The 8,179-nt window shown below is 35.4% G+C and overlaps 1 pseudogene; it reads right to left on the bottom strand.

The window, feature by feature from the left end:
• Window positions 1-606: 606 nt before the first annotated feature.
• On the bottom strand, window positions 607-2,238 carry LOC100617489 (translocation protein SEC63 homolog; annotated as a pseudogene).
• Between the last annotated feature and the right edge of the window lie 5,941 nt (window positions 2,239-8,179).

The following is an 8,179-nucleotide window of genomic DNA, read 5'->3' as shown; positions in this document are numbered from 1 at the left end:
TTTCCAGTGGCTGCTAAAGTGCAAATGACTAAATATAAACAAAGTCATTAAGCAGATTAAAGTCATATTTTTGGTCATCTGGAAAGTGAAAAACTAGGGTTCTGTAATATAAATTGTAATAATGATTTTTCTACTTCCTACTTATTTGAAATTCAGTTATGAAATTTATTATTTGCCAATATAGAATAAAGGAGTTCACTTTTTTGTTTTATTTTTCCATCATAGTACTTTTCTTTTATTAGGACCACAGACTCATCATATGATACATAGCCCACACTTTTGGACAGTTATAATAAAAAAATATTTATTACCATTTTTGTTGAAATAAATGCACCATCACACAATTTAAGAGGCTTAAATAAGCCATAAGCATCTTCCAGGTTGTTCCCATGGCAAAATATTTCTAGACTTCCACTAGCAAGTTACATAATGCACTCATACTAGGCAAAAACAAACAAACAAACAAACAAAAAACCTAAAAAACAAAACTAAACAACTTTTCTCAACAACACTTTTTGCACTGTTTCTGGTTTACTATACAGTTCCATCATAAAAGCAATACATTTGCAAATATGTGCAAAGAGTTTAGTCAGTTCAGAGTATTGTTTACTCATCATCATCTTCTTCCTCCTCTTCTTCAAAACTATCTTCAAACCCTTCATTATCTTCCTGGTCTTCATCTCCCTCTATTGCTGTATTCCACTGTGGATGATTTTCTGGCACTGGCTTAGCTTCATGAACTTCCAACTAATATGGTTTAATCTGATCCAAACCCATATAGGAATCTGATCTTAGATACACTGTATACTGATAATTTCCGGGTTTTCCTGGAGCAGGGAATTTCAGTTCTACTTCTTCCATATTTTTTAATGTGCACACGTGATATGGCGTAGAGATCAAGGTTTGTTCCTTTATATCAGCAATATAAAGCCACCACCACTCTTGTTTTTCCTCAGGAAAGTAAAGACTGTAAACCAGGTATGTTATCTGATTTGGTTTCTAGCAGAGCTCTTTCCTTTTGCTTTATACTCTGTTGCAATTCTTGCCACTCTGCTTCATCATCTTTGTTTTGTTTTTCATCTTGTTCTGTATCAGGGTCTCCATCACTTCCATCATCTTCACTTTGGGAGTCCTTATTTGTTTCTTTTCCTCAGAGTCACTGCCTTTGTCAGATATGTCATCTTCATCTTCTTTTATGGCAGCTTCACTTTCAACAGTCCCATTTGCCTGCTTTTGAACTCCCTTTCTTCACAGCTCCGAGCCATTATTATTAGTTGACAGATTATATTAACCATTTCTTGAAGTAAGGCAGGGCATTTTTTCAGGACAAATTGCTGATCTTCAAGTGTTTCAGGAATTTTCATCCTACAAGATGAGATAGTAAAAGAACTCTAGCCTTCAAGCTGTATGGGCAAGTAAGTAGAGGCTCATTCTTTAAATTAATACTGCCAATTTCTCTGATTAGCTGTGGTAGCTGTCTATTATCAGCTGGTCTGCTTGTGGCATCTTTATTATACTGAGGATCAAATTCAGAGGCCCCAGCTGAAACAATTATGAGAGTTTCATATCCATGTTTCCGTTTTATACACGAAGTATGTATAGATTTGAATTGTGCGAATTAAGATCTGGTCTCCACTTTAGCGTTATTTTAATGTGCACACGTGATATGGCGTAGAGATCAAGGTTTGTTCCTTTATATCAGCAATATAAAGCCACCACCACAAGAGCGCACTACAATTGGAAGGATAACCATAAATACCAAACAGTATACTAGCAAAACCAAAATTGAATTTTTCTGATCCACAATCCAAGCTTGCAAAGCAATTCCAAAACTTGTGGCTTGTGGCCCATCTGGATTTCCATATTCTTCCCAATTTTCCCGAGATTCTTCATCAGGTAAAGCAGCATAGATCTTTGCTCTTCTCATGAACATCACTTCATCACCTCCTTTATCTGGATGGCATTTAAGTGACAGTAAAAGACATCATTTGTTAATTTCTGCTTCTGTTGTCCCTTTATTGTGGGAATTATATTTGGCTAGGGTTTTAATAACCCTAAACAATACTATAAACATCTGCCATATACTTTTGTGATACATTTTAATCACATTTGCTCGGCGTTCTGGTCCTAGGGTCAGAGAGAGTAAGTGGCCAGGATCACGATGAGCCCGACTAAGGAGGTGAGAAGTAGAAGAAGGTGTTCCCACATGTCATCATACTGAAACTGCTGCCCAGCCATGATGACACCCTCTTCCTACCATTCTCCTTCTTCTTCTTCCCTTTCTCGGCACCACGACCACATTCTAGATCTCAGCCCCCCAGGCTTCATATGGCGCAGCTAGGGCTGCTCCTCAGCTGCCACCGCCACCGCACCCCCCCAAAAAAAGGAGTTCACTTTTAAGATTTCTTTACTGTGCTATTGTCGTATTTATGTAAAAATCACAAGAAAAATCAATATATCTGAGACACATAGAGGTTAATTAAATGAGTTACCTCGGATCACTTAGCAAGTGGGAGTAAGTTGAATTTGAATGCAGATCATATGCTGATTTAAGTATAGCTTTTCAGTCATTGCATCTTTTGCCTGTAAAAGAATAAAATAAAAGTTCAACAATTAAGAAATTTTTGATTTGTCAATCCATTTTCTTAGAAGGGATTAGGCTTTTCTGTTCCTCTACTTATCAAAGAAAAGTACCTTCTTAGAATGATGACATTCTCTCAGGTAATGAGCTGTGCCTTTTTGGTAATTAAAGATTTATAAGTTATTGCAATTTCTGAAGATGAATTATTTTAACAAAGCTGTGATAACCTTCAGGCATATAATTTGAGTCATATACATAAAAATATTTGTAAATCTATAAAATTATTTAAGAATTTTGCTACTTGTCTTTTTATTTGAATTTTTAAATGATATGCATAAGTAATGTTTTCTTGATATTTTTACATTTTAAACAAAGGAGGAAGAATAAGGTTAGCTTTAAATAATACTTGTCTTATGTCATGGGTCAAGAAGGAACTTTGTGATTTTATAACTTTCTGGCTACTCTTATAAATGGAATTTTTACAAAAGGAAATCGAGATGTTATCAAGCTATTTTAAGAAAGAACATTATAGGAAAAATTGAGCCATGTTTTTGCTTCAAATCATTATAGCCAACCTCTTCCTACCTCTAGCCTCCCGCCAAAGTAAATTGTTCAGCAGGGAGAAAATAATTTTCTTGGTGGCCTTAATAATTTCATGTCCAAATCATTCCATAAGGGCTATACCACTTACTAAATAAAGTCTCTATCCTATCAACCAGTATTATGGTCTATGTGATGCCAAATAACCAACTTGACTGATAGTTTTATTGTATTTCTTGCTTTTTGACTGATTGGATACATTAACTTAACCTAAATAATTTTATTAATTTAACTTAATTGGAGGAAGGATGAGGTATTAGATAATGGGCTAAACATGGAGTCAAGAACTCATGGTTTCAATTCTTATTCATGAGATATATTAATAGTGTGCCTCTCAAATACAATCACAGATCCAGACATAAATAAAACACTACTTTCTCCCAGGTGCTGCCAGAGACTGTAATTATACATGCTAGCTGAGCTTCTAGTGAGGCTCAGAACTAATGACATCATATTGCTTATGACTGCCTTAGTATTGCCTTTAACTGGGTTTTTCTTGAGAAAATAGTCTGATAGTTTTCATTGTTATGTCCTCAGCCTTTGGAGAAATTTCTTCCAAAATGTGGTAGAGATAATGCTGGATGTTTGATTTCATTGGTACAAGGAACTCCTGAATGAGGAAAGACTCCAATGATATAGATCAACACCTTCTTTGCAATTTCCAGTTTTAGAAAATTAACTAGTACTGAAGTATCAAACTCATTACCAGAAGTCCAGCCTCCAATACTGGCAAGTATACTTCAAATGAAATTAAATATAATTGGGAAATATTTAACAAAATTAATAGAACTACAATAAAATTTATATAACGTAGCATTATAAAACTGTCAAAATGCAGCACACAGCAATACTCATGTATAAATTGAGTTCTTATTTCTTTTTGAATTTTACATCACTGGCCTAGGAAACTGAAAGGCCAAGTGACTATATCATTGTCTGGAATAGGATTTGAACTCACATCTTCTTGTCTTCTAGGATGATTCTTATTCTACTTTTCCTTAGTTTGTTAAATTGAACTGCTATATTAGAATTAGGAAGACAAATTTAATGATAGATATAGTGATTTGGAGACATTAAGGCAGATAGATATAAAATGAGTTATCAGTTGGGAAGAAACTCAATATATTGGGGCATAAGATTGCAAAGATTTACAATTCAACTGTAATAACTGTCAAAAATAATAAATTCAGAAAAAACTTTGGAAGGATACAGTGGCAAGCATTGAGAAGTAGTAGTCGTAGTCTCTCGGTAACTGAGGATGACGATTGTCTTTGTGTGCTTTCATCTAGGATGTAGATGAGTGTGCACACAAACACTTGTGCGTGAAGGAGATTTAACTGGAAAAGTTGATGCACAGAGACAGTCCCAACTGTCTCGGCATTGGAAGCCTGGGTCCAGAGGCACAAAAAGTCGTTACACCTGGAGACTTTCTCAGCTTCATTGGATGGCTGTGTTGTCTTTTGTGCTCCAACACACCCTAAGCACTCCACAGTGCTTTGCTGTGTTGCCATCTCAGCCATTGAACCTTCTTATTGGTTTCTTCCGCCTGTTCCGCCGAAGCAGTCTTCACCTGCTGGTTGAGCAAAGCCCTGGTTCACCAGGGGTCGACGACCCGATGGCTACCCTCACAAGGTTTAGTCAGCCTGTCGAAGCCATTGCCCGGGGTGTGACCACTGCCACATGCTAGCAGCTACTAGGAGCCACAAGTGAGAGCTGGGTGTCAGGTGGGGGTCAGAGGTTGGAAAGCTGCCCTAGGAGGGCACAACAAGCCCTCCATACCAGAGATACTCCACCTCCCTGAACACCCCATACATCCACTCTACCATAAATATGAACACAAATATTCATGGGAAAAATAAACTCAAACTTAAGAGTACAATGGTAGGGACATATTAGCTGAATAAGAACCTATTTCTACTATCATTCACACCTTTAACCTTAAGTGGATTTGGCCATTATCCCAATTCTTCCTTTCATAAAGAATTCTCTCACTAAATGGGGTCCTCAGTTCCATCCAACTCCTTTCTAGAAAATAGAATAATAGGGAGGGGAGTTGTTGAAGGCAATCAAGGTAAGAGATGGGGAGGTAGGTGTTTCACTCATTTTGTTCTCCACAAACAGGGATCAAGATGAATCTTAGTTTCTTACCTTTCCTTTTATCATTTTCTTTCTCTTTTGAATTCATGAATATAACAAGAGCCTCTGTATTAGCAATAACAAGAGAAGCAACATATTCTCCCTGTCTGTGTAGAATTCTTCTAACTCTCCTAATAATGATAAAACCCTTCAAATTTTTTAAAATTGTTTTTCCATATATTAATATAAATAATTTAATCCTATGAAGTCCCTATGGTTTCTCTTTCATATTCACCTTTTTCTGTTTCTCTTAACTTTGCTATTTGAAAGTCAGATTTTCTATCTAGCTCATATCTTTTTATCAGGAATGCTTAAAGTTATCTATTTAATTATCTATTTTTCTCCTTACTTGATTATATGGAGTTTGAACGAGTAGATTATTCTATGTTGTAATTCCAAGTTTTTTATCTTCCAGAATATCATACTTCAAGTCCTTTGATGTGATAGGTGCTAAATCTTATATAATATGAGATATGGTAATAGGATATTTGAATGGCTTCTTTCTGCTGCTTGAACTGTTCTCTTTTTTATCTAAGAGCCTTGAAATTTGGCTCTAATATTCCTGGGAGTTTTTATTTTGAGATCTTTCAAGTGGTAATTGGCAGATTCTTTAAGTTTCTATTTTACCTTTTGGTTATTGGATATTTTGCAGTGTTCTTTGATATTTTCTTGGGAGTTCAACTTGGAGACACTTGGAGTGGAACCTCCTGAGAGGTCAGTTGTTCATTTTTGGACATGGAGATGGGGGAATTCTTCATGCTTGTGAGGTGAGGCTGGTGAAGAGGGGCAGAAGGATCTGCTGACTGGGATGACATATAGTGAGTGAAAAGGCTGACTCCCTTTCCCTTGGCCTTTCTGGAGGCACCAGCCTCTGGAGAGGTCCACCATCTTGAAACTCCTTTCCCTTGGCAGGGACCTCTGAACTCCTGCCTGGATCAAGAGGATCTCTCTCTTTTTTCCACTCTTTCTCTTTTCCTTAATATCTTCTCTCTTTATTGTAAAATAAACTACCATAAGATCCATTCTGACTTTAGGAATTCATTTGGGATATGGTAATTAAATTTCTGGCAACCAAACTCTTAAATAATCAAGTTCAACCCTTTAAAAAGTAATCCCTTTTCCCCCTTATGGTTATAGATGTATCATTGTCCAAAACATATTTCCATGCCATTCATATTTGCAATAAAGTTATTTTTAACCTCAAAACACCAAAAATATCCCCATCAAATCACATGATTGATCATATGATTTTCCTCTGCATTTCTGTTCCCACAGTTCTTTCAATGTATGTGGATAGTGTTCTTTCTCATAAGATCTTTTGGATTGTCCTGGATCATTGCATTGTTCCTAGTAGACAAATCCATCACATTTGATTGCACCAAAATGTATCATTCTCTGTGTAGAATAGTCTCCTGTTTCTGCTCCTTTTACTCTGCATCAATTCCTGGAGGTCTTTCAATTTCACACGGAAATCCTCCAGTTCATCATTCCTTTCAGCAAAATAGTATTCCATCACCTTCAGATACCACAATTTGTTCTGCCATTACTCAATTGATGGACAACCCTTCATTTTCCAATTTTTGCCACTACAAAGAGTGAGGTAAAAATATTTTTGTACAAGTCTTTTTCCTTATTATCTCTTTGGGGTACAAACTCAGCAGTGGTATGACTGGATCAAAGGGCAGGAATTCTTTTAAAGCCCTTAGGACATAATTTCTAAATTGCCCTCCAGAATGGTTGGGCCAATTTATAACTTCAACAGCAGTGTATTAGTGTCCCAGTTTTGCCACGTCCCCTCCAAAATTTATTACTTCCCTTTGCTGCCATATTGGCCCATCGGCCAAGTGTAAGGTGGTAGCTCCAAGTTGTTTTAATATGTATTTACCTAATCAGGAGGGATTTAGAACACTTTTTCATGTATTTATTCATAATTTTGAATTCTTCACATAAAAACTGCTTATTCATGTCCCTTGACCATGTGTCTATTGGGGAATGGCTTAACTTTTTTTTGTAAATTTGACTTAGTTCTTTATATTTTTGGGAAATTAAACCTTTGCCAGAGAATTGTTATAAATTTTTTTTCACAGTTTGTTGCTATCCTTCTAATTCTGGTTTCATTGGTTTTATTTGTACAAAAACTATTTAATATGATATAATCAGTCATCCATTTTAAATTTTGTAATATTCTCTATCTCTTGCTTGGTCTTAAAATTCTTCTTTTCCCACACATCTGACAGTTATTCTTTGTTCACATAATTTATATATGACTTCACTATTTATATTTGTCATTTACCCATTTTGAATTTATCTTGGTAATAGGGTGTAATGTCTTGATTTAAATCTAATTTTCCCATACTGTTTTCCAATTATCCCAGCAGTTTTTGTTAAATAGCGAGTTCTTCTCCCAAAAGCTTTGGGTTTATCGAACAGTAGCTTGCTCTGGTAATTTACCCCTAGTCTATTCCATTGATTCATCCTTCTATCTTTTAGCCGGAACCATATTGTTTTGATGACAACTGCTTTATGGAACAGTGTTAAGATCTGGTACTTCTAGGCCCCCATCATTCTTCTTTTGTTTTTCATTTTTCCCTTAATGTTCTTAATCTTTTGTACTTCCAGATGAACATTGTTTAATTTTTTTTCAAATTATTAAAAAATGTTTTTGGTAGTATAAAAGGTAAGGCACTAAATAAGTAGATTAATTACAATGATCATTTTTATTATGTTAGCTCATCCTCACCATGAACAAATAATATTTTTTCCAATTATTTAGAACTAGTTTTAATTGTGTTAAAATTATTTTGTAGTTGTGTTCTTATAATTTCTATGTTTGTCTTGGCAAATAGATTTCCAAATATTTTA

This window comes from Monodelphis domestica, chromosome 7 (genome assembly GCF_027887165.1).
Source record: "Monodelphis domestica isolate mMonDom1 chromosome 7, mMonDom1.pri, whole genome shotgun sequence".
NCBI classification, from domain to species: Eukaryota; Metazoa; Chordata; class Mammalia; order Didelphimorphia; family Didelphidae; genus Monodelphis; species Monodelphis domestica.
Note: the sequence above shows the minus strand (reverse complement) of the source record. Positions and strands in the feature narration are given on the sequence as shown.